The sequence below is a fragment of the Tachyglossus aculeatus genome, chromosome 12 (assembly GCF_015852505.1).
Source record: "Tachyglossus aculeatus isolate mTacAcu1 chromosome 12, mTacAcu1.pri, whole genome shotgun sequence".
Lineage (NCBI taxonomy): Eukaryota > Metazoa > Chordata > Mammalia > Monotremata > Tachyglossidae > Tachyglossus > Tachyglossus aculeatus.
In genome coordinates this window covers 2,098,650-2,125,789 of record NC_052077.1, presented here as the reverse complement: position 1 = coordinate 2,125,789, position 27,140 = coordinate 2,098,650, and the positions used below count along the sequence as shown (strand labels likewise).

Below are 27,140 nucleotides of genomic sequence, written 5' to 3'. Positions count from 1 at the left end.
GACAGACATTAAAATAAATTATGGATATGTTCCTAAGTGGTGGGGGGCTGAGGGTGGGTGAACGAAAGGTACAAACCTAAGTAAAGGGGTGATGCAGAAGGGAGATGGAGTAGGGGAAATGATGACAGTCAGGGAAGGCCTCTTGGAGGTGTGACTTTAATAAAGCTTTGAAGGTGGGGAGAATGATGAAGGGAATGGGAGTTCCAACCAAAGAGAGGATATGGGCGAGGGGTCAGCAGGGAGATAGAAAAAATTGAGTTAGAGTGAGTGTGTTCCCATTAGTGGAGCAAAGCGAGTGTGCTAGTTTATAGCAGGAAATCACTGACGTAAAATAAGGGGTAAACTGAGTGCTCTAAAGCTGATGGTAAGGTCATCCTTCCTCTCCCCCTCCCTATTCCCCCTGCCCTTCCTCCTTCCCCTCCCCACAGCACCTGTATATATGTTTGTACAGATTTATTACTCTATTTTACTTGTACATATTTACTATTCTATTTTATTTTGTTAATATGTTTTGTTTTGTTGTCAGTCTCCCCCTTCTAGACTGTGAGCCCGTTGTTGGGTAGGGACCGTCTCTATATGTTGCCGACTTTGACTTCCCAAGTGCTTAGTACAGTGCTCTGCACACAGTAAGCGCTCAATAAATACCATTGAATGAATGAATGAATCCTCAGACTCCAAGGCCTGTGCTCTTCCTGCTAAACCATGCTGCTTTTCCTACCAATCCAAGGTTGGATAAAGTTTCAAGGAGAAGGGAGTGGCCTGGAGTGTCAAAGGTGGCTGAGGGATTAGAACGGAGTAGAGACTGCCAGATGTGGAGAGAAGATGGTCACGGGTTACCTCAGAGAGGGCTCTTTCTGTGGATTGAAGGGGGTGAAGGGAAGCCAGTTTTGAGGGGATCTAGTAGAAAATTGTACTCTATCATGGGAAATAGGCATATTTCTTGAGTGTTTATTGTGCAGTGCACTGTACTAAACACTTGAAAAAAATGCAACAGAGTTCACAGACCCAATCCCTGCCCACAAGGACCTTACAGTCCTTATTATTATTATATTATTATCATTACCATTATTATATATCCAGCACTTAGAACAGTGTTTGGCACATAGTAAGCACTTAAATACCAACATTATTATTATATACAAATAATAGTTAAATGTACATTAGTTGAATGTACGTGTGAGTTAAACGTCCATACATACTTGAGTGCTGGAAATAGCTAGAGGGTTTGTACAGTTTAGAGTGTTATGGATTTAAAAGGAAAGGCTTGTTGGGGAAGGTAGGATTTTAGGAGACTTTACTAGGGGCAGAGCGGGGTCTGACAGATTTAGGAAGGGAGGGAGTTTCAGATCAAGTGAACAGTGTGAGAATAGAGATGGGAGTGGGAAAGTCGAGAACAAGGGAGGGTCAGAGGTTTAGCTCTGGAGGATTGGAGTGAGTTAAAATCGCTAAAATCTGCCTCCAAACTGCTGCTGTGTCAATCCAAGCACTTATCATATCACATTTTGATTACTGCATCGACCTCCTTGCTGACCTTCCTCCCTATTGTCTCTCTCCACTCTAGTCTACATTTCACTCTGCCGTTGAGATCATTTTCCACAAAATATATTCAGTCCAAGTTTCCCCACTCGTCAAGAACCTCCAGTGGTTGCCAATTCACCACTGCATCAAATGGAAACTCCTCACCATCATCTTGAAAGCACTCAATCACTTTGCCCCCTCCTATCTTACCTCTCTGATTTCCTCCTACAACCCAGCATACTCACTTTGCTCCTCTAACGGCAATCTACTCACTCTACCTCAGTCTCTCCTATCTCGCCACTGATGTCATGCCCGTGTCCTCCCTCTGGCCGGAACACCCGTCCCCTTCTCCACCTTCGAAACTTTCTTAAAATCCCATCTCTTCCAAGAGGTCTTCCCCGAATTAGTCTTCATTTCCTTTTCTGCGTCTCCCTTATGTACCCTTTATTCACCCCTCCCTCACAGCACTTATGTGCATATTCACAATTTATCTTAATGTCTGTCTCCCCCTCTAGACTGTAAGCTCCTTGTGGGCAGGGAACATGTCTGCCAACTGGGTTATATTGTACACATAAGTATTTAGTACAGTACTCTTCACCCAATGTGTTCAGTAAATACAATTGATGGTACGATTAATTGAGCTGGAGAGTAATGGGTGAAGAGAACGCGATATGTAAGAGGGAGAGGTAGAGTAGAAAGCCTTGACGCTAATTGGGAATTTTTAATTAATATGGTAGCCAATGGAGGGCTTTGAGGAGTGAGAGGTGCATGCACCAAGACACTTCAAAACGATGGTCGTTGTCGCAGTATGTCGCACAATCTGGAAGGAGGAGAGTTTGTAAGCAGGGAAGCCAGAGAGAAATAATAACAATAATAGCATTTATTAAGTGCTTACTATGTGCAAAGCACTGTTCTAGGCGCAGGGGAGGTTACTAGGTGGTGAGGTTGTCCCACGGGGGGCTCACAGTCTTCATCCCCATTTTACAGATGAGGGAACTGAGGCCCAGAGAAGTGAAGTGACTTGCTTCAAGTCACACAGCTGACCAGTGGCGGAGCTGGGATTTGAAGGGGATATAATTCAATAAGCTAATCAATCAATAAATCAATCAGTAGTGTTTTTTGAGCATTTATTCCGTGGAAAGCATTGCACTAAGAACCTGAAAAAGTACAATGCAGAAGAGTTAGTAGACACATTCTCTGACCACAAGGAATTTTCAGTTTAGAGGGGGATACCGACATTAAAATTCATTCATTCAATCGTATTAATTGAGCGCTCACTGTGTGCAGAGCACTCTACGAAGTGCTTGGGAAGTACAAGTTGGCAACATATAGAGACGGTCCCTACCCAACAATGGGCTCACAGTCTCAAAGTCTAGAAGTTAATTTTTTTAAATTTAAAATAAATTTAAAATAAATTAAAAAAACTGCTGTGGGACTGAGGATGGGATGAATATCAAGGACTTAAAGGGTAGAGATCAAAATGCATAGGTAATGTAGATGCGAGAGTGAATAGGGGAAATGAGGTCTTGGATGGGGAAGGCTTCTTGAAGGAGATGTGATTTTAGTAAGACTTGGAAGGTGTCGTATATAAAGGGGAAGGGTGTTACAGGCCAAAGGGAGGATGTGGGCAAGTGTCATTCATTCATTCATTCAATCGCATTTATTGAGCACTTACTGTGTGCAGAGCACTGTACTAAGCGCTTGGGAAGTACAAGTTGGCAACATATAGAGACGGTCCCTACCCAACAGTGGGCTCACAGTCTAGAAGACTGGTAGGCGATGAGATAGATGGGATTAAGCTACAGTGAGTGGGTTGGTATTGGAAGAGCGACGTGTGCAGACTAGACTGCAATAAGAAATCAGTGAGGTACCTAAGGAGAGCCTGGAGCTGAGTGAGTTATTTATAGCCAATGGTAAGAAGTTTCTGTTCGATGTGGAGGTGGATGGGTAACTGCTGGAGGTTCTTCATTCATTCAATCACATTTATTGAGCACTTACTATGTGCAGAACACTGTACTAAGTGCTTGGAAAGTACAAACAACATATAGAGAGGGTCCCTACCCAACAGCAGGCTCACAGTCTAGAAGGGGGAGACAGATGACAAAACAGAACATATTAACAAAATAAAATAAACAGAATAGTAAATATGTACAGTGTTCTTGAGGAATGGGGAGTTATAACTGAACACATTTTTATAAAAACGATCCTGGTAGCAGAGAGAAGGAAGGACTGAAACAGAGAGGCTGAAGGCAGGGAGGTCAGCGACGAGACTGAGGCAATCGTCAAGGTGGGATGTGATAAATGCTTGGATCAGCATAGTAGCAGTTCGGATGGAGAGGAAAGGCCTGATTTTCCTCATCTCCCACTCCCTTCTGCGTCGTCCTGATTTGCTCCTTTGGCTCTCCCCGCTCCGGCCCACAGCAATTATGTATATATCTGTAATTTATTTATATCGATGACTTTTTCTTGGTCTTGATTTCTGTCTCCCCCTCTCTAGACTGTGAACTCATGGTGGGCAGGGATTGTCATTCTTTATCGCCCTGACTTGCTCCTTTGGCTCTCCCTGCCCTGCCCCACAGCAATTATGTATATATCAGTAATTTATTTATATCGATGACTTTTTATTGGTATTGATGTCTGTCTCCCCCTCTCTAGACTGTGAACTCATGGTGGGCAGGGATTGTCATTCTTTATTGCCGTATTGTATTCTCCCAGCTCTCTCTTTCTATGTATTCATTTCATTCATTCAATCATATTTGAGTGCTTACTGTGTGCAGAGCACTGTACTAAGCGCTTGAGAAGTACAAATTGGTAACATATAGAGACGGTCCCTACCCAATAGCGGGCTCACAGTCTATGTGAGAAGCAGCTTGGCTCAGTGGAAAGAGCCTGGGTTTGGGAGTCAGAGATCATGGGTTCTAATCTCAGCTCTGCCACTTGTCAGCTCTGTGACTTTGGGCAAGTCGCGTAAATTCTCTGTGTCTTAAATTCTCTGTGTCTCAGTTACATCACCTGTAAAATGGGGATTAAGACTGTGAGCTCCACTTAATTTCTCTGTGCCTCAGTGACCTCATCTGTAAAATGGGGATTATGTCTCTGAATGAATGAATGAATCACAGACATCCAAGTAGAGGTAATGATTTTTGTTGAGAGCTTACTATGTATCAAACACTATTCTAAGCACTGGGGTAGATGATGATCATATTTCTTAAGTGTTTACTATGTGCCAAGCACTGTTCTAAGAGCTGGGGTAGATACAAGATAATCAGGTTGAACACAGCCCCTGTCCTACGTGAGGCTCATAGTATTAATCCCCAATTTGCAGATAAGGTAACTGAGGCACAGAGAAGTTAAGTGACTTGCCCAAGGTCACACAGCAGACACATGGTGGGGCCAGGATTAGAATCCAGGTCCTTCTGATTCCCAGGCCTGTGGTTTATCCACTAGGCCATTCTGCTTACCAAGAGAAGGGAGAGGAGGAGGAGGAAGAGAGAAAGAGAGGAAGGAAGAAGGGATTGAGGGAAGGGAAAAAGAAGACAAAGTGGGGAGGAAGAGGAGGTTATGAAAAAGAGATGAATGGGACAAAGGGAGCAGGAGAAAAAAGGGAGAAGGAAGAAAGAAGGGAAAGGTATGGAAAAATTGTGGGGAGGAGGAGAAAGACATGACGTGGGGTATCACTGAATTTGAAAAACCTTTTCACAGCAGGAATTAAAGCATCTCCAACATGAACTATATTATGGTAACCTAATGAAATTAACACAAAAATATTTTATTATCTAAATTCTATTAAAATAAATCGTAATTATAAATGATTAAAAGTCAGCAACAATTCCTGTGCCCAGGATGGAAGAGTTCCTGCAGTCAATCGATCAAAGCTATCAATCAGTCTCAGTACACTCCCCAGTCCATCCCCTCCTGCTCTGGAAAATTTCAAGTTTGCAGTGATTGAAGTTGGCAATGAGTTGATTTCAAGTTTTGGAATCACTCAAGACCGGAGAAGAGGAATTTGGGTCAGAGCTATAGGAACAATAGTCACAGGCCATCTCAGCTAGGGGCAGCCTAGCCTCCTCTTAAACAACTCAGGGAAGAACACCACTGATTGATTTAAGCCCCTTCTGTTTGCAACCCACTCTACTGGACCCTTGAGAGAGCACAAAAGTGTGAGCAACACTGATCCCTGTCCTTACCAATTAGCAGGGGAGTTAGACACTAGAATAATTTGCAGAGAGAGGGAAGAAGAAACAGGGGGTATGGATAGGAGTTAGGGCTTAAGTGATCCAGTGAGATATGCAGAGAACTTACCCAGATTGTTAAAAATTCACAAGAGTGTAGTCAGTGCAGGAGTGCTGAGATGGAGCTTGCTGGAGGGGATGTAACCTAGAAAAAACAGGCATTATTTGGGGGACGCATCCTGGTGAAGATATGTTTATACAAAGGCTGGAGAGTTGTGGTCTGATGGATTGAGAGGGTGGGATAATTCCAGTCAGAGGGAAAGGTATGATCTAATGACAGGAATCAGAAGAGAGAATGAAGAACAAAGAGCATAAAGTGGGGGAGAGTGGAAGAATCAACCAGTTAATGGTATTCACTGAGCACTTACTGTAAGCACTTGGGAGAGCACAATGCAATAGAGTTGGTAGACGTGATCCCTGCTTAGAAGGAGCTCCCAGCGTAGAGTGGGAGCCACACATAAAGTGGGTAAGTAGAGGGAGAGAGCCAACCAAGTACCTGACAATCCCATGGTCCGGTGTTTCTGCCTGATGTAGAGAGGAACCAATCAGTATTTCCTGAGCACTTACTGTGTGCAGAGAACACCTGAGTCGATCATCAGAAATGTGTGCAGAATGCAGGGAGAAGCAGAAAGATGTTTTAAAAAATGATCTAGGTGACAGACAGAAGTGTACACTGAGGAGGGAGAGGAGGAAGAGGAGAAGGAGGAGGAGGAAGACTGGGAGGGTGAGGAGGAACAGGTGTGTCAGTGCTAATAATCTCTCACATCCTGCCACAGTCCCAACAGGCTCTTGCATATACACCCAGGACCAAGGGGGCTGGAGGCTTTAATCAGTAAACCAGGGATTCAGCCAGCCATGACCCAAAGCAAAATCATTTTCCTGAGCAGCCCCATGCCCTAATTCTGGGTCTGGGGTTATGGGTAGGGCTGGGCTCAGCTTCTGCTTCCAATGCCACTTATTGCCGTCCCATCCCTCCCACCTCGGGGTTCCCGCTACTTCTGTCTCCCACCTTCCTGTTCCTGCCTCTCCTTCCCTTCAATGTCCACTGCCGCCCCCCTCCCCAGTCCCCTGCCATTTAAACCTAGTCATCCCGATTTTGCAGCATCTGAACAAAGTTAAAAAATTATCAAACAAACCTTCATTCATTCATTCAATTGTATTTATTTAGCGCTTACTGTGTGCAGAGCACTGTACTAAGCGCTTGGGAAGTACAAGTTGGCAACATATAGAGACGGTCCCTACCCAACAACGGGCTCAACTGTACTAAGCGCTTGGGAAGTACAAGTTGGCAACACACAGAGACAGTCCCTACCCAACAACTGGCTCACAGTCTGGAAGTGTCAGAGACTTTTGTTTCAGGGGACAGTGGGAGGGATAAGCTGGGAGTAATAATAATAATTTTGATATTTGTTAAGCGCTTACTATGTGCCAAGCACTGTTCTAAGTGCTGGGAGAGATACAAGGTAATCAGGTTGTCCCACCAGGGGCTCACGGTCTTCATCCCCATTTGACAGATGAGGACACTGAGGCCCAGAGAAGTGAAGTGACTTGCCCAAAATCACACAGCTGACAATTGGCAGAGCTGGGGTTTGAACCCATGACCTCTGACTCCCAATAATAATAATAATAATGATGGTGGAATTTGTTAAGTGCTTACTACGTGCAAAGCACTGTTCTAAGCACTGAGGAGGTCACAAGGTGATCAGGTTGTCCCACCGGGGGCTCACAGTCTTCATCCCCATTTGACAGATGAGGTCACTGAGGCCCAGAGAAGTGAAGTGACTTGCCCAAAATCACACGGCTGACAATTGGCAGAGCTGGGGTTTGAACCCATGAACTCTGGCTCCAAAGCCTGTGCTCTTTCCACTGAGCCACGCTATCTAAAATGAAACAAAGATGGCTACTGTGTACGAGCAATATCAGAGGGCGGCGGCAGGGGCTTTGTACATGTGTGGTGGCCATGTGGATGAGCGCTCTGGGTCGGGCGCCATCTTGGATGGCCCAAGTAGAGACCATATTGACTGCACCAGGGAGTGCTCTGTGAACCTTCTATGTCCATTTAGGTTGTTAACCATCTGAAATTGGCTCTGAGTAAAAAATGACATCATCTACCTCATTCTCCACCTGAGCGGGTCTCACAGGATAGACCAGCCCCTGTTGATCCAGTTCTGTGAGGGAACAGTGGCGAATCCTATCTCAAAAGTGTAATAACGTGAAGTTACCCTCCCTAAACCCGCAACCTACAGATCAATCTCCTTCGGGAAGGCTACAGTAGGAAAGGGTCTGTTTCTGGGGTCTGAGCTTCCAGAATGACTTTGAAACAGGAAAGATGAGAGAAGCAGCGTGGCTCAGTGGAAAGAGCCCGGGCTTTTGGGTCAGTGGTCAGGGGTGCAAATCCCGGCTCTGCCAATTGTCAGCTGTGTGACTTTGGGCAAGTCAGTTCACTTCTCTGGGCCTCAGTTGCCTCATCTGTAAAATGGGGATTGACTGTGAGCCCCCTGTGGGACAACCTGATCACCTTGTAACCTCCCTAGCGCTTAGAACTGTGCACATAGTAAGCGCTTAACAAATGTCGTCGTAATTATTATTATGAGTTTAATGGGCTCTCCCACTTTCTATTAATTAATTCATTCAATCAGATTTATTGAGCACTTACTGTGTGCAGAGCACTGTACCAAGCACTTGGAAAGTACAATTCCCCAATAAAGAGAGACAATCCCTGCTCATATGGGGCTTACAATCTAGAAGGGGGAGACAGACATCAAAAGAAGTAAACAGGCATCAGTATAAATAGAATTATAGATATATACATAAGTGCTGTAGGGTCAGGGGTGGGGAGGAGGGGGAAAGGGAGTGAGTCGAGGTGATCCAGAATGGAGGGGGAACTGAGGAAAAGCGGGGTTTAGTCTGCGGGAATGTAGTCCTGGAGCTGGACCTGGAACCAAACACAGGCTCGTGGCTGGTGCGAGGGTCTGTGCTGCTGGGATTCTCCAGCCCTGTCAGGCTGAGAATAGCTGCCAAACCTGCATGTCAGCACTGAACACTCCTCTCCCAATTACCACTCCCCGCCAAACGCACATGCATTATCTCTGTGATTTAAATGGCTCGCATTTGGAGAAAAAGAGCAGAAACCCAAATATCTGGTGTGTCTTCTGGGGGAATCGGGGTGGAGGGATTGTTGAGGAAGCGTGTTGGATTTCCAGCAACCCAGAACACTAACTTCTGGGTCAGGGTTGTGGGACCAACACGAGTTCGCTGTATGCCAACTATTTCTGACCCAGAACTGCCGTCTCGAATGTTGACAGTGAGGGCCGCTGAGAAAATCTGTGCAAGCCGCCAAATTCCCTCTTCTGCCCGCTGGCTCCCGGCTGTTGGCATTCACACTGGATGTGAAGTAGAAGCAGGGTGGTTTCCAACTGTTTGAAAATTCACAGCCTGTAAAAACAAGGCAAAATTGGTTGTGTCCATAAAGCCCATAAAACTATTTCAGTGTCCATAAATACGGGGAGCGGCAGGAGATGAGAGGACAGCAACGCTAGGGCTGCTGTCATGACCACGGCTCTGCTTCATCATCACCGCTCACAGCCACTAATGCTTTGCTGCCGATGTTGTCAGGGCCCTCCCGGTTTGCCTCTACCCCGTCCTTTTTGCCCCCGTTCTGCTCTGCCCCGGCCCACTGGGGGTCACTGGGCCTCTGTTTTTCCCAAGCCGAGAGGATTCTCCCCCTTCCTTCCGACCCCCAAGGGGGTAGAGGATTGGTTCCTGCTTCCGGGGAGTCTGACTCAGTTCCTCATCTCTCTCGCATGGCTCCCTTTGATGGGGAGAAGGAATGGGAGTAGTAATAATAGCACTTATTTAGTGTTTACCATGTGCAAAGCGTTATATTAAGCACCGGAAAAGAATGAGGTATGGGAAGCAGCGTGGCTCAGTGGAAAGAGCACAGGCTTTGGAGTCAGAGGCCGTGGGTTCAAATCCCGGCTCCGCCACTTGTCAGCTGTGTGACTTTGGGCAAATTGCTTCACTTCTCTGGGCCTCAGTTCCCTCATCTGTAAAATGGGGATGAAGACTCGTGGGACAACCTGATTACCTTATATCTACCCCAGCGCTTAGAACAGTGCTTTGCACATAGTAAGTGCTTAACAAATACCAACATTATTATTATTATTATTACGGACCCAGTTCCTGGCCCCCAAAGAGCTCCCAATCTAAGAATGAGGAGGGGAGGTGTCGGGGGAGGAAGCTGATGACTGATACAAAAGGAAAGGCAAACAAAACTACGAAAGACAGAGACGATGACAAAAAGAACGGGAGGATTTTAGGCTCCTCACAGCTCGGACCAGTTGTCCCAGAGGCCCCTGCTGCAGTGATCAGCTCAATTTTCTAAAGCTAGAGAAGGCCTCCTGCTGCCCCTGGATCAGGGCCTGGTGGGAGACCTGAGTCCCTGCAGGATGGGCAACATCTTTCCCTCACAGTTGGGCCCCAGGGGTCGGAGTAAGGGGAGCGGTGAATGACTCGTGTGACCGCTACTGGTTGAGTCCGCCGGTCTGAGAGTACGGAACTGAATCTCCCCTTATCCCCCCGACCCAATTAAAGTCACTAACCTGTCCCCTTTGCTTAAGACCCCTGACTTGTCTAGTGTCACCCCCCCATCCTTCCCCCTGGGTTGGTCCTCCCTCTACCCCCGGGTTTCATCCGCTGCTGTTCAGGTCACTGGAGGGTAGTAGTAGTAGCAGCAGAAGTAGTATTTATTAAGTGTCGACTATGAAGAGCACTGGGAAAGAATCCATAGGTGAGCATTAGATAGTGTCTTTAGACCTCCTGGGGTTCACAGTTGAAGAATCTGGGGGGAAGGAAGTTGATGATGGACACATAAGGAAAAAATGAAACAATCAAAACATAAAACCAACATATAAGACAGGGGCAGGGATAAATGCAAAATAAAATCAAAGGTGCGGGACACCATGGCTAGAAGTCTCAGAGTTCTTGTGACTCATTCATTCATCCATTCAATGGTGTTTATTGAGCTCTTACTGTGTGCAGAGCACTGTGCTAAGCGCTTGGAAAGTACAATTCAGCAACAGATAGAGACGATCCCTACCCAACAACGGGCTCACAGTCTAGAGTGGGGGGAGACAGACAACGAAACAAAACTAGGAGAGAGGCACCAATAGCATCAAAATAGATCAATCAAATTATAGATATTTACACATCATTAATAAAATAGAATAATAAATATGTACATATATACACAAGTGCTGTGGAGTGGGGAGGGGGGTAGAGCAGAGGGATGAAGTAGGGGCGATGGGGAGGGGAGGAGGAACAGAGGCCAACAGTCTCAGCCACGGTGATCACCCCAACTGCAGCCTTCCCAACAACCACCACTGCTGCTTCTTTGCTTTTCATCCATCAGTAAAAGTGGGTCAGTCAGGAATGTGTTCTCATACTGTTTATGAATCTCAAAATCAGCAGATGACACCTCTCAGCAGAACTCATTGAAAGATTTCCCCGAATGATCAACTTTTCTAATTATGCCCCGTCCTGTATCGATTCAGATCATTGAAATTTCATAGATTTGATCATCATGATAATAATGATAACAACAATTTGTTAAGTGCTTGCTACATTCATTCATTCATTCATTCATTCAATCGTATTTATTGAGTGCTTGCTGTGTGCAGAGCACTGTACTAAGCGCTTGGGAAGTACAGCATGCCAAGCACTGAACTGGGGTAGATTCATGATAATGAGATTGGACATTATCCCTGTCCCATGTGGGGCTCACAGTCTAATTAATAATAATAATAATGATGATGGTATTTGTTAAGCGCTTACTATGTGCCAAGCACTGTTCTAAGCACTGGGGTAGATACAGGGTAATCAGGTTGTCCCACGCGGGGCTCACCATCTCAATCCCCATTTTACAGATGGGGTAATTGAGACACAGAAGTTAAGTGACTTGTCCAAAGTCACACAGCTGAGAAGTGGCGAAGCCGGGATTCGAATCCATGACCACTGACTCCCAAGCCCGGGGTCTTTCCACAGAGCCACGCTGCTTAGGAGGGAGATGAGGCATTGAACCCCTACTTCACAGAGGAGGAAACTGAGGCACAGAACAGTTAAGTGACCTGCCCTAGGTCACCCAACAGGCAAGGTTTGAGCCAGGATTAGGATACAGTTACTCTGGTTCCCAGAGAAGTGCTCTTTCCACTAGACATGAAGCTGTGAGATTTTGTGCCAATAAGACAAAATTGTATTTTGGATTTTTTTGTTCAAAAAAGGTCATATTAGGTGAGTCTTTCTTCACAGTTTCATAAGAGTGATTTCACAGAAAAATCAAACCTGAGGGATGTCAATCTCTTTTCCTTTTCAAAGAACAAGAGATATGAGAAAGCCCATTTTCACTTTTTTATACCTTCAAATTGCATGTTTTAAATATTAAGATTTTGCTCTACTTCCAGACATATAATGCAAATTCCAGATCATCAACCATGTGGTGGCAAAGGTATAATTTTAGTAGGGAAATACATTTGCAGTAGGAATATTTGCATGCAAACATCTTATTTTTTCCGACCGCTTTCCTTTTTCCAGCAACCAATAATTTCCTTCATGTATTTCAAATCAGTATTTTTCTTTGCTCTCACCTCTGATGAGAGCGATGGAATGCAGCTGCCAGTGCGGTTGTTCTGCTGAAGTGGAGATCTGGCTAAATGGAATATTTGCTCAAAGGAATATTTCCTCCTCTTCCACAGCACGTCTTGCTCGTGGTAATCAAAGTGCTGCATATGTGTTAAAACACCAGTTTGCTCTCATATCATCCTGAAAGAGTCAAAGAGAAACATGAAGGGATGCTGGAGAGGGAGTGGAATAGGGGAAGGGATTGCTTTCAAACTCCAAACCTCCTAAAATGTTCGATGAAAGCAGGGAGATGGTCTTTTACGGAGCTAATGATGACTCATTGATGAGGTAAACTTTGAATCAAAAACTAAAAGTCCTGTTTCCGAGTTTAATCACAGCAGAAGGTTGGGGTTCCCTTAAAAGCAGAACAAGGCACAGGTATGTTAAATATTTGCACGGGGGTAATCACGAAAAGCAAAGTGGGAACATGAATAAAAAATAAAAATACATTTTAGAATCTTTCTCTAGGAAAATGAGGGATTGGAACGCTCTTCCTCCTCTATTTCCTGTCACAGAATTCTCTCTGCCTGTGAATTGTTTTCCCCTGCTCCAGGCCTTTAGAGCAGTTATAAATACTAACAAGGCAGATGGGATATTTACCTTTATATTAGATTGTAAGCTCTGTGAAGGCAGAGATTGGGTCTTTTACTTCTCTTATCTGTTTCTAATCCCCTCGATGGATTTCTGTGTACTCATCTGACACTCAAAAAATTCTGCCAATGATCAATCAATCAATCAGTGGTATTTATTCCTTCCCCTCCCCCTACTCCCCCTCTCCATCCCCCCAACCTTACCTCCTTCCCTTCCCCACAGCACCTATATATATGTATATATGTTTGTACATATTTATTACTCTATTTATTTATTTATTTTACTTGTACATATTTATTCTATTTATTCTATTAATACGTTTTGTTTTGTTCTCTGTCTCCCCCTTCTAGACTGTGAGCCCACTGTTGGGTAGGGACCGTCTCTATATGTTGCCAGCTTGTACTTCCCAAGCGCTTAGTACAGTGCTCTGCACACAGTAAGCACTCAATAAATACGATTGAATGAATGAATGAATGAATTTATTGAGTGCTAACTCAACAGACCGGCGGACACAATCCCAGAGCTCCCTTCACCTTCATAGCTTACTGACCACCACTCTCCTCACCTTCAAAGCCTTATAATAATCACATCTCCTCCAAGAATCCCTCCCTGATGATGTCCGCACCTTTTCCCTCGCCCTTCTGCATCACACTTGTACTTGGAATTTTACCCTTTATTCACCTCACTCTCAACCCCACAGCACTTATATCCATAATCCATATTAATATCTGTCAACCCTTCAAACAATCAATGGCATTTATTTAGCCCTTACCACGTGCAGAGCACAGTACTAACAGCCTGGGAGAGAATGCTATAACAGAATAAGTGCACATAATAATAATAATAATAATAATAATAATAATAATAATAATAATAATAATGGCATTTATTAAGTGCTTACTATGTGCAAAGCACTGTTCTAAGTGCTGGAATGTTCCAAGCTTACAGTCTAGAGGGCAAGGCAGACATTAATACAAATAAGTCATTTGTAATGTATAATTTAAAGATATGTGCATAAGTGCAGTACCTGTATATATGTATATATGTTTTTACATATTTATTACTCTATTTATTTATTTTACTTGTACATATTCTATTTATTTTATTTTGTTAATATGTTTTGTTTTGTTCTCTGTCTCCCCCTTCTAGACTGTGAGCCCACTGCTGGGTAGGGACCGTCTCTATATGTTGCCAACTTGGACTTCCCAAGCGCATAGTACAGTGTTCTGCACATAGTAAGGGCTCAATAAATACGATTGAATGAATGAATGAATGAATGGTGGGGAGGGCGGATATCAAATGCCAAAGGTCACAGATCCAAGTGCAGTCTCTCTACGTTCCTTGTTATATTCTACCCTTCCAACCACGTAATACGATCTCCGCAGAGTAAATATTCCATAAATATGATTGACTGGTTGAATGATTAACAAGCATCTTCCATGACTTCTCTCCCTTTGTAAACCGCTCCAAACCACTCCACTTTTGAATCCAAACCTTCTGTAGCCGCTACTATCTGCTGATTCTTCTCTTTTTTCTCACTGGACTTCTGCAGTTACTCATGTCCTGATGTCATCTAAAGTTCCCCTTTTTCCTCTTCCAAGATGGACCTCCTCCTTGTATCGGAATCAAGGATCACTGCAGATCAGTTCCTCTCCCAGCGGGGAGTGGGAATTGGCCTAAATGGGGAAGGCTGTCTAGGAAGCAGAGAAGATTCTGGAGGTTATTGGTCTTTATGGTGTTTGATATCATGGGCGAAGCAGCAATGGAGACTCTTCTTTGCCAAGTTCCCAGTGTTGGCCCGCCTGCTGTGCTTTCACACTGCGATTGAGCAGCACAACTGTCCAGCCACCGTAATCGACTTGAGATTTCCCTCCTCCCCACTCCCCACTAATCCCAAACCTCCCTCTAACGCTCTGTCGGTTCCACACCAGAACCCTGGAACATCTTTAGGTCATGATCTTTGGATCTCTGCTGTTTCGCCTCAGTATCATTTTCCCTCGAATAAAACACATTTTATATTCCACAAGTCTCTCCCTTTGTCTAGCCTTGCATCTCTTGCTGTCTCCCTGATGTCTAAGTGAATGCCTGGCAGCCATTTTGAATGGAATTGGGTAAAGTCTGAATTTTTCTTTCAGGGTTTCACATCCTCCACCTCCCACTCAACTTCCTTGTCACAAAAGGAGGGGACCCATCATTTCCCTAGTTTCACACATACCCATCCTCTTCCCTCCATCTCTCCCCTCCCAAGCAAGTACGCACTTATTCCTTTCCTTCTTTCCTCAGATTATTTTTACATTTTCTTCCCTCATTCAAATTCCTTGGGCAGCTTCTTCCTCCAGTTTCTCTCTTCCCAGTCACTCCAAATGGGATTATGGAAAGCTTCCCTCATCTGCCTCTTTGACCTCCTCATTCTTCTCTCTCCCAATCACCATCATGTCAAATTCAAATTTACTCACACTTGGTTTTAAGACCTTCAGCTAGCGCTGCCTAGGTTACCTCAGCTCAATACAACAATAGACACATTCCCTGCCCACAACAAGGTTACAGTCTAGAGGGGGGACATTCTTTCCCACAGTCCTTGCTCTTCACACAGTATGTGCTTAATAAATACTTTCACCACTCCCACGTCTTCGCAATGATGCAAGCGAGTACTTGTCATGTCCCAACTTGACTACTGAATCGACCTTTTCACAGACTTCTCCGTCTTCAGCCTCTCCCTCTTCAGTCCCTGCTGCTCACAGGCTGGCTTCATTTGAGAAGCAATGTGGCTCAGTGGAAAGAGCCCGGGCTTTGGAGTCAGAGGTCATGGGTTCAAATCCCGGCTCCGCCAATTGTCAGCTGTGTGACTTTGGGCAAGTTACTTCACTTCTCTGGGCCTCAGTTCCCTCATCTGTAAAATGGAGATTAAGACTGTGAGCCCCCCGAGGGACAACCTGATCACCTTGTAACCTCCCCAGCGCTTAGAACAGTGCTTCGCATATAGTAAGTGCTTAATAAATGCCATTATAAAAATGTCTCTGACTAAAGCTGTTTTTTAAAAAAGAAAAAATACCAAAAACATTTACTTAGGTACTCTTGCTTGGTAATCCTTGCTTCACCTCTGCTGTATTCCTGCACAGGTCCTTCTTCTCGATTGCATCCCCTACCTGTACTTATTTTAATGTCTCTTGCCCGATCTGGATTGTAAGCTCTGTAAGGGCATGGATCACGTCTACCCTAACTCTTATATCGTACTTTCCCAGTTCACAGTAGGCACTCGATAAATATCATTGATTGATTGATTGACAGATTTTCCTCCCTTCATCCCCTCTCGCTCTCACTTCCATGGAGGTTTCTGGAAGCCTGGGACAATGAAGCACAAATAATCATAACGTTCATCACATCCAAGCCGTCACCAAAATCTGCTGGTCTCAGCTCCGCAACATTGCCAAGATCCGCCCTTTCCTCTCCATCCATACTGATACCCTGCTCGTTCAAGCTCTCATCCTATCCCGTCTGGACTTCTCTCTGATCATCAGCCTTCTCTCTGATCTCCCATCCTCGTGTCTCTCCACTTCAATCCATACTTCACGCTGCTGCCCGGATTATCTTTGCCCAGAAACGCTCTGGGCATGTTACTCCCCTCCTCAAAAATCTCCAGTGGCTACCAGTCAATCTGCACATGAGGCAGAAACTCCTCACCCTGGGCTTCAAGGCTGTCCATCACCTCGCCCCCTCCTACCTCACCTCCCTTCTCTCCTTCTCCAGCCCAGTCCACACCCCCCGCTCCTCTGCTGCTAATCTCCTCACCGTACCTTGTTCTCGCCTGTCCTGCCATCGACCCACGGCCCACGTCATCCCCCGGGCCTGGAATGCCCTCCCTCTGCCCATCCGCCAAGCTAGCTCTCTTCCTCCCTTCAAGGCCATACTGAGAGCTCACCTCCTCCAGGAGGCCCTCCCAGACTGAGCCCCTTCCTTCCTCTCCCCCTCGTCCCCCTCTCCATCCCCCCCATCTTACCTCCTTCCCTTCCCCACAGCACCTGTATATATGTATACATATTTGTACATATTTATTACTCTATATTTATTTATTTATTTTACTTGTATATATCTATTCTATTTATTTTATTTTGTTAGTATGTTTGGTTTTGTTCTCTGTCTCCCCCTTTTAGACTGTGAGCCCACTGTTGGGTAGGGACTGTCTCTATATGTTCCCAACTTGTACTTCCCAAGTGCTTAGTACAGTGCTCTGCACACCGTAAGCGCTCAATAAATACGATTGATGATGATGATAAAGTTATTCATGATAATAAGAATAATAATGGAATTTGTTAAGTGCTATGTTTCCAGCACTATAATAAGTGCTGGTGTAGACCCCAATCTGAGCAGACACAGTTTCTGACCCACAAGGAGCTCACAGTATAAGGGGTAGAAGCGGTATTTAATCCTTATTTTACAGAGGAGGAAACTGAGGCCCAGAGAAGATAAGTGACTTGCCCAAGGTCACACAGCAGACAAGTTACGGGAGTTCTTCTGACTCTCAGGCTCAAGCTCTTTGTACTAGCTCCAGCCCGACTGCCTCAGTGAGGCCAGGCTGCAGGATCCTAGGAGTTCAGCAAGGCCCCAACCTGTGATGGCTGCTGTGAGCCCTGGCTGCCTGGAGTGGGGACTGGGAGGAGCCAGCTGTGCTCAGGGGGAGAGGAGGAGGAGAAGTATGAGGAGGAGGAGAAAGAGGAGGCTTTGTCATTGTTCCACTCTGCTGGGCACGCAGGATTTCCTACACGCATGGGGGTATGTGAAGAAGTCAAGAAGTGTGAAGCCAAGCCATGCTAGTAGGGTGAGGCGATGCCCTGGCCCTCCAGTCCTGCTATCTTACTGCCACGGGGAACCATGGCAGCCCCGCTCCCACTCCTGGCCCTTCCTCATCCTCCCAGGGACCTGCTGGAAGGCCGGCATGGACCAGGACTCTGAACTCTCCAAGATGCCCAGAGAGTGCCTTTCGCTTTGCTTAGCTCGTGTCACAATGTGATAGCATCCCAAGCGCTTAGTACAGTGCTCTGCACACAGGAAGCGCTTAATAAATACGATTGAATGAATGAATGAATGACACACTCTTGACACCATCAAGTCTTGGGGCAAGGGGTGGAACCGGACAACCCTTGTTTCCCAGATCATTATCCTCAATCATCATTCTCCCGCTAGATAGAAATTTTCATTTTTTCCCAACGCAACTAATTCATCATTATGGCATTTGGTAAGTGCATACTATGTTTCAAGAACTGTACTAAGCACTGGGTAGATATAAGCTAGTCAGATTGGACACAGTCCCTGTCCCATGTGGGGCTCAGAGTCTAAGTGTTAACCAGATGGGTAGTATTAGTATTTCTTGAATGCCCAATGGGTGCAACCCAATATACTAAAAGCTTGGGAAGTACAAAAGAGAGAAATAATAATAATAATAATGATGGCATTTATTAAGCACTTATGATGTGCGAAACACTGTTCTAAGCACCGGGGAGGTTACAAGGTGATCAGGTTGTCCCACAGGGGGCTCACAGTCTTCATCCCCATTTTACAGATGAGGGAACTGAGGCCCAGAGAAGTTAAGTGACTTGCCCAGAGTCACGCAGCTGACAATTGGCGGGGACAGGATTTGAACCCATGACTTCTGACTCCAAAGCCCGGGCTCTTTCCACTGAAACACGCTGCTTCTGTAATGATGTGCATCTAGCTTCACTTCTATTTGTTCTGACGACTTGACACCTGTCCACATGTTTTGGTTTGTTTTCAGTCTCCCCCTTCTAGACTGTGAGCCCGTTGTTGGGTAGGGACCGACTCTCTATGTTGCCGACTTGTACTTCCCAAGCGCTTAGTACAGTGTTCTGCACAAAGTAAGCACTCAATAAATACAATTGATTGATTGATTGATTGAATGAATGAATGAAAAGTGACTTGCCCGAGATCACCCAGCAGACAAGTTGCAGAGCAGGAATTAGAACCCAGGACCGTCCGACTCCTGGGCCTGTGTTCTATCCAATAAGCCATACTGCTTCTTATTTATTAGGCATTTACTGAGTACAAAGCACTCTGCTAAGCACGGAGGTAGCCCGAAGAAAATCAGACGGAGGCTCTCAAGCTAAGAGGCAGGAAAAGCGGGCCTATTATCTTCATCGTACACATTAAGAAATCGAGACCAGAGAGGTAAAGTGACTTGTCCAAGGTCACCCAGTGGACAGTGGCAAAGCCGGAACTCGAACGCATGTTTCTGACCCGCAGCCTCCTGCTCATAATAATTCATTCATTCATTCAATCATATTTATTGAGTACTTACTGTGTGCAGAGCACTGTACTAAGCGCTTGGGAAGTACAAGTTGGCAACATATAGAGACGGTCCCTACCCAACAACGGGCTCACAGTCTTGAAGGGGGAGACAGACAACAAAACAAAACATGTGGACAGGTGTCAAGTCATCAGAATAAATAAAAGTAAAGCTAGAGCACATCATAACAAAATAAATAGAATAGTAAATATGTACAAGTAAAATAAATAGAGTAATAAAACTGTACAAACATATATACAGGTACTGTGGGGAGGGGAAGGAGGTAGGGCAGGGGGGATAATAATAATAATAATCATAGTATGTGTATTCTCTGTCAAGTACCACATTAAGCAGCATGGCTCAGTGGAAAGAGCCCGGGCTTGGGAGTCCGAAATCATGGGTTCGAATCCCAGCTCCATCACTTGTCAGCTGTGTGACCTTGGGCAAGCCACTTATCTTCTCTGTGCCTCAGTTACCTCATCTGTAAAATGGGGATTAATAATAACAATGATAATGGCATTTATTAAGAGCTTACTATTTGCAAAGCACTGTTCTAAGCGCTGGGGAGGTTACAAGGTGACCAGGTTGTCCCATGGGGGCTCACAGTCTTAATCCCCATTTTACAGATGAGGGAACTGAGGCGGATTAAGATTAAGACTGTGAGCCCCCCATGGGACAACCTGATCACCTTGTAGCCCCCACAGCGCTTTACACATAGTAAGCGCTTAACAAATACCATTATTATTATTATTATTATTATTAGGGCTGGACAGATACAAGATAAACAGGACAATATCCTCATGGTCCCTGTCCCACTTAGGGCTCACCTTCGAAGGGGGAGAGAGAAGAGCTATTTCATCTCCATTTTACAAGTGACGAAACTATATGCAAACGAACACATATTAAAACAAATAAATGCAGCAGGAACTGGTTCACCAGGTTTCTCCTCCCTGGACAGGACAGAAGGCTGTCTGGTTTAGAGCTCATTAGCGTCACACTTCTACCCAACAGACTCCCAGCTCAGTTTTCAATCAATCAATCAATCAATTATATTTATTAAGCGTTTACTGTGCAGAACACTGCACTAAACACTTGGGAGAGTACAACAGGACAATATCACAGAAACATGCCCTGCCCCCAGTGAGTTTACAGTCCCTTTGGCCATGACTGGAAGTTGCAGGGGCTGGGATTGAAGAGGGACTAAAGGGAAAATCCTTTGGGAATAAAAAAAAGGACACAATAGTTACATTAATTACTGCATTAAGACAGAGTGTGTGTACAACTAAAATAGAGTTTCCCAAACATCAGGCTTTAGGGATCCTTGTGAATCCAAGGACTGGAGAGATCTGTCTGCATGCTTTGTTTTGTTGTCTGTCTCCCCCTTCTAGACTGTGAGCCCGTTGTTGGATAGGGACCGTCTCTATATCTTGCCGATTTGTACTTCCCAAGCGCTTAGTACAGTGCTCTGCACACAGTAAGTGCTCAATAAATACGATTGAATGAATGAATGACTGAATCTCCTCCTTCCCTTCTGCTGGAGTGGGAAGAAGCCAGGGAAGCAGCCCGGGGGTCAGGGGGTCTGGGTTCTAATCCCAGTTCCACCGCTCGGCTGCCGTGTGACTTTAGTCTAGTCATTTAACTTCCCTGTGCCTCACATTTCTAAGCTGCAAAATGGGGAGGAAATTACCGTTCTCCTTCCCCAGTAGACTTTATGTCCCTTGGAGTGCAGGACTCTGTCCCTCCTGATTATCTTGTATCTTCTCCGGTGCTTAGTATGATGTTTGGCACATAGGAAGCACAGGAAATAGGTTTAGGTTTATTTATAATGATTTATAATTATAAATACATAATTTATAATATGTATAAATTTATACATACTTATATATATAAATATAATCTATTTATTTTACTTGTACATATCTATTCTATTTATTTTATTTTGTTAATATGTTTTGTTTTGTTCCCTGTCTCCCCCTTCTAGACTGTGAGCCCACTGTTGGGTAGGGACCGTCTCTATATGTTGCCAACTTGGACTTCCCAAGCGCTTAGTACAGTGTTCTGCGACATATAGAGACAGTCCCTACCCAACAACAGGTTCACAGTCTAGAAGGGGGAGGCAGACAAGACAGGTGTCAAACACCACAAAATACCACAAATACCACAAAAATTAAGAAATAATAGTATAAACATTCCCAACTGTGGTAAATGCTCTGCCTTCTTCTTCCTCACACTATGTTGCCAACTTGTACTTCCCAAGCACTTAGTACAGTGCTCTGCACACGGTAAGCACTCAATAAATACGATTGATTGATTGATTTAGGGCTCCTGAGGTCTGAATGGCCATGCATTATCCAAACCAATCTATTCATTCAATCACCTTTATTCATTCATTCATTCATTCAATCGTATTTATTGAGTGCTTACTGTGTGCAGAGCACTGTCCTAAGCACTTGGGAAGTACAAGTTGGCAACATATACAGACGGTCCCTACCCAACAGTGGGCTCACAGTCTAGAAGGGGGAGACAGAGAACAAAACAAAACATATTAACAAAATAAAATAAATAGAATATATACAAGTAAAATAAATAAATAAATTGAGCACTTACTGTATGCAGAGCGCTGTACTAAGCGCTTAAATAGTATTTACTGAGTGTTTGCTGTTGCAGAGCACTTATAATGAGCACTTGGGAGCACCTTCATAGAGTAAGTAGACATGCTCCTTTCCCGCCGAGAGCATACAACCTAATGAAGGAGACGGGAATAAAAATAAATTACAGGTAGATGAAGCAACTGAGTTTCAAAATACGTAATAATAATTCTGGTATTCGTTAAGCACTTACTAATTGCCAAGGACTGTCATAAATGCTCTCAGAGGGAAAGGGTGGGGTGAGTTCCTAAGCACTTAGTGGGTGAAGTCTTAAATCCCTAGGTGATGCAAAAGTTGGGAAATGGCGGGAGATGAGAGATTCGTCAGGCAAAGCATCCAGGAGATACGATTTTAATAGGGCTCTGTGGAAAGTGGGAATCTGATGGATGAGAAGCACCATTCCCTACTGGATAGAGCACGGGCCTGGGAGTTGGAAGGATCCGGGTTCTAATCCCATCTCTGCCACTTGTTTGCTGTGAAACCTTGGGCAAGTCACTTAACTTCTCTGTGCCTCAGTTACCTCAGTGGCAATTAAGATTGTGAGCCCCATGTGGGACAGGGACTGTGTCCAACCCGATTAGCTTGCAACCACTCCAGCACTTAGTACAGTGCCTGGTACATAGTAAGCACTTAACAAATATCATTATTACTATCATATGAAGGGGAAGGGATTTTCTGGCAGGAAAGAGGGTGTGAAGAGGTTGAAGGTGAGAGGGAAGAGAACAAGCGCAACGTACAGTGAGTTAATAATAATAATAATGATGATGACATTTATTAAGCGCTTACTATGTGCAAAGCACTGTTCTAAGCGCTGGGGAGGTTACAAGGTGATCAGGTTGTCCCACGGGGGGCTCACAGTCTTCATCCCCATTTTCCAGATGAGGGAACTGAGGCCCAGAGAAGTGAAGTGACTTGCCCAAAGTCACCCAGCTGACAGTTGGCAGGCAGGGCTGGGATTTGAACCCATGACCTCTGACTCCAAAGCCCGGGCTCTTTCCACTGAGCCACTCTGCTTCTTAGTGTTGTTTGGCATTAGACTAGCAAAGTATGGAGGCTTTGTTGAAGTTGGAAATACCTCACTGTAGGAAACGAATATCATTGTTTATTGTTATATTGTACTTTCCCAAGTGCTTAGTACAGTGCTCGGCACACAGGAAGCACTCAATAAATATGACTAAATGAATGAATGAATGAAGTAGGGGGGAGGGAGCCAAAGCAGTGCCTGAAAGCCAATAGTGCCAAGGTGAACCTGCTTTTTAGGACCGCTGAAGAGGTCTGATGAGTTCAGAGATTCTGGAGGTCCACAGGTGCTTATGATGATGATGATGATGATGATGATGATGGTATTTATTAAGCACTTACTATGTGCAAAGCACTGTTCTAAGCGCTGGGGAGGTTACAAGTTGATCAGGCTGTCCCACGGGGGGTTCCCAGTCTTAATCACCATTTTCCATATGAGGTAACTGAGGTACAGAGAAGTTAAGTGATTTGTCCAAAGTCACACAGCTGACAACTGGCGGAGCTGGTATTTGAACCCATGACCTCTGACTCCAAAACCCGGGCTCTTTCCACTGAGTCATGCTGCTTCTTTATGGTGATCAACCTCAGCCCCACTGCATGGATGCCAGAGATGCAGGGCTTGTGGCCATCACTGGGGTAGCCAAAGTCACTTGTAGTTAGTGACTCCTTAGGGAACATAAAAGAGAGTTGGACAATGCCCCCTCAGTTCATTCATTTTTTTCATTCAATCGTATTTATTGAGAGCACTGTACTAAGTGCTTGGGAAGTACAAATCGGCAACATTTAGAGACGGTCCCTACCCAACAATGGACTTTGGGATGGCACAGGTGAGTTGGGATTGGGTACTTTTCATTTATCTATCTGTCTATCATCTATCTATCTACCTGTCTATCTATCTATCTCTATCTATCATCTATCTAATAATAATAATAATGGCATTTATTAAGCGCTTACTATGTGCAAAGCACTGTTCTAAGCGGTGGGGAAGTTACAAAGTGATCAGGTTGTTCCTCGTGGAGCTCACAGTCTTCATCCCCATTTTACAGATGAGGGAACTGAGGCACAGAGAAGTGAAGTGACTTGCCCAAAGTCACACAGCTGACAAGTGGCAGAGCTGGGATTTAAACCCATGACCTCTGACTCCAAAGCCCAGGCTTTCTCCACTGAGCCACGCTGCTTCTCTAGATTATCTATCTATCTATCTATCTATCTATCTATCTATCTATCTATCTATCTATCTATCTATCATCTATCCATCTCTACCTACCTATCTCTCTCCCTCTATCTATCTACCTACCTATATTTATCTATCTATCTATCTATCTATCTATCTATCTATCTATCTATCTATCTATCTATCCATCCATCCATCCATCCATCCATCCATCCACCCATCCATCCATCCATCCATCCATCCATCCATCCATCCATCCATCCATCCATCTATCTATCTATCTATCTACCTATCTATCTATCTCTATAGCCATCTATCTATCTATCTATCTATCATCTATCTATCTATCTATCTATCTATCTATCTCTATCATCTATCTATTTATCTCTATCAATCTATCTATCTACCTATCTACCTATCTCTATATTTATCTACCTATCTCTATCTATCTACATCTATCTATCGTCTGTCTATCTGTATCTATAGCTATCTATCTATCTTTCTCTATCTATCTCTATTTATCTATCTATCTATCATCTATCTATCTATCTATCTATCTATCTATTTATGTATATTAATGTCTGTCTCCCCTCTCAGGGTCACACCTGGGGAGTTTCCAGTCCTCTACCGGTCTTGGTTACCGGAGGGAGAGTCAAGCATAGGCCTATCCATTCCATTCCTAGTTTGGCCAGTGGCTGGTGAGTGGAAGGCAATCTGCTACAAGTCAAAACTCACCCACACTGGGCAGCAGTGGCACGGAAAAGAGTCGAGGAAGGCGACAATGGTAAACTACTTCCGCATTTTTCCCAACAAAACTTTATGGATACACTACCGGAACGATTGCATTTCAGAGATGAGGTAACTGAGGCAGAGAGAAGTGAAGTGATTTGCCCAAGGTCACACAGCAGACAAACGGTGGAGCCAGGATTAGAACCCATGACCTTCTGACTCCAAGGCCAAGCGTGGCTCAGTGGAAAGAGTACAGGCTTGGGAGTCAGAGGTCATGGGTTCTAATCCTGGCTCTGCCACTTGTCAGCTGTGTGACTTTGGGCAAGTCACCTAACTTCTCTGGGCCTCAGTTCCTTCATCTGTAAAATGGGGATTCAGATTGTGAGCTCCAAGTGGGACAACCTGATCACCTTGTATCCTCCCAGTGCTTAGAACAGTGCTTCGCAAATACCACCATCATCATCATCATGCTCTCTTCACTTTGCCATGCTGCTACTTCTCTAATACAGTCCAGCCCACACAGTTGGTTACTCTAATGCCAAACTTCTCACTACAACTCAATCTCATTTATTTTGCCACTGACCCCTTACCCACTTCCTAACTCTGTCCTGTAATGCCTTCCATCCACATATCTGACAGACAATTACTCTTCTTCTCCTTCAGAGCCCTATTGAAGGCACATCTCCTTCCCTGACTAAGCCCTCGTTCCTTCTTCTCCCACACCCTCTGGGTCACCCTGACTGGCTTCCTTTATTCAGCCCCCATCACTTATGTAGAAGCACTTAGCACTGAGCACTTAGAAGCAGAGTGGCTCAGTGGAAAGAGCCTGGGCTTTGGAGTCAGAGGTCATGAGTTCAAATCCTGGCTCCGTCACCTGTCAGCTGTGTGACTTTGGGCAAGTCCCTTATCTTCTCTGTGCCTCAGTTCCCTCATCTGGAAAATGGGGATTAAGACTGTGAGCCCCGTGTGGGACAACCTGATTACCTTGTATCTTCCCAGTGCTTAGAGCAGTGCTTGGCACATAGTAAGCGCTTAATAAATGCCATTATTATTATTATTATGTTCATATCTGTAATTTATTTATGTTAGTGTCTGTCTCCCCCTCAAGACTGTGAGCTTGCTGTGGGCAAGGAATGTGTCCGTTCATTTTTACTCTCCCAAGCACTTAGTACAGTGCTCTTGCACACTGTAAGTGCTCAGTAAATGCAATTGAATGAATGAACGAAAGGAAAGGTGAAATGAAGTGGCCCAGACTTCCTACTCCAATCTCATCCTCCCGTTTCATCCACACCAGAGATGATGAGCCACATCAGAGTGGCAGGAGCAGACTAAGGTAGGGGAGACTTGGAAATGAAATCTATTCTTTAAAAATAGAATGAAATAATCTATTGACTCTGGGGGAAAAAAAGTCTCAGATTTCCTGATCACCATTCATTGAAGTGGAGATTTTTTTTCCCTGGGTGACATTTTCTTCTTAATTAACCGGGATGGTATAAAGAGCAGCTGTCTGGCTAACACCCAGGTATCTTCTGATCAGTGGGTCAGGGAAGCTCTATTTAATGTTCAGGCACTCCCTCCCTCCGGCATTTGAGAACCGACCCTTTCTGAACCTGAAGGAAACCAAACATAAAACTCATTCTGGAGTCTTTTCCTGGCGATCCCCTGGATGGCTTGGGGAATTCTCTTATCCACATGCCTGGAAGGTTTTAAAATGAACCAGAGCTCCTTAATTCTCAAAAGCAGGACGCCTTTCCAGGAGGAAGGCAGGGAAGACCAGGTTGATAGCCCTGGTAACGGGGCAGGGGATAGTCACACAGGGAGACACTTATACAGTCCAAAACAGAGGGAGGGGCACAGAAGGGCAGACACATAGACTAGGAAAAGCAAAGGGGAAGAGAGCCCCCTTTTTTTTTTTTAATAAATCTTTTTTTATATCTTAAATAAATTAAATAAATAAATTAAATTAAATAAATAAATAAATAAATAAATAAAATAAATAAATTAAATAAAAATCTTCTTTTTTAATAAAAGAGATCTCCCTCCTCCTGCTTCCTTAATTTAATTGTGGTATTTGTTTAGATATTTAGGTATTTGTTTAATTGTGGTAATTGTTTAGAGTTAAGCAGGGGCCAGGGACTCTCAGGAGCTGGGTTCTAATCCCAGTTCTGCCACTTGACTACTGTGTGAACTTGGACAAGTTAATTAACTCCTCTGGGCCTCACTTTCCTCAATCGCAAAATGGGGGGCCAATTCCT

General features: G+C 44.6%; 1 long non-coding RNA gene and 1 other non-coding gene across 2 annotated transcripts; one reads left to right on the top strand and one right to left on the bottom strand.

Moving 5' to 3' along the window:
* Window positions 1-5,557: 5,557 nt before the first annotated feature.
* LOC119935763 lies at window positions 5,558-12,521 on the bottom strand. The gene is made up of 3 exons (XR_005453436.1): window positions 12,392-12,521; window positions 9,028-9,185; window positions 5,558-5,895 (listed from the first exon to the last, which is right to left on the bottom strand). It is a non-coding gene; the product is annotated as an uncharacterized LOC119935763 (long non-coding RNA).
* A 12,222-nt stretch (window positions 12,522-24,743) lies between these two features.
* On the top strand, window positions 24,744-24,881 carry LOC119935934. The gene has a single exon (XR_005453532.1). It is a non-coding gene; the product is annotated as a small nucleolar RNA SNORA7 (small nucleolar RNA).
* Window positions 24,882-27,140: the final 2,259 nt, after the last annotated feature.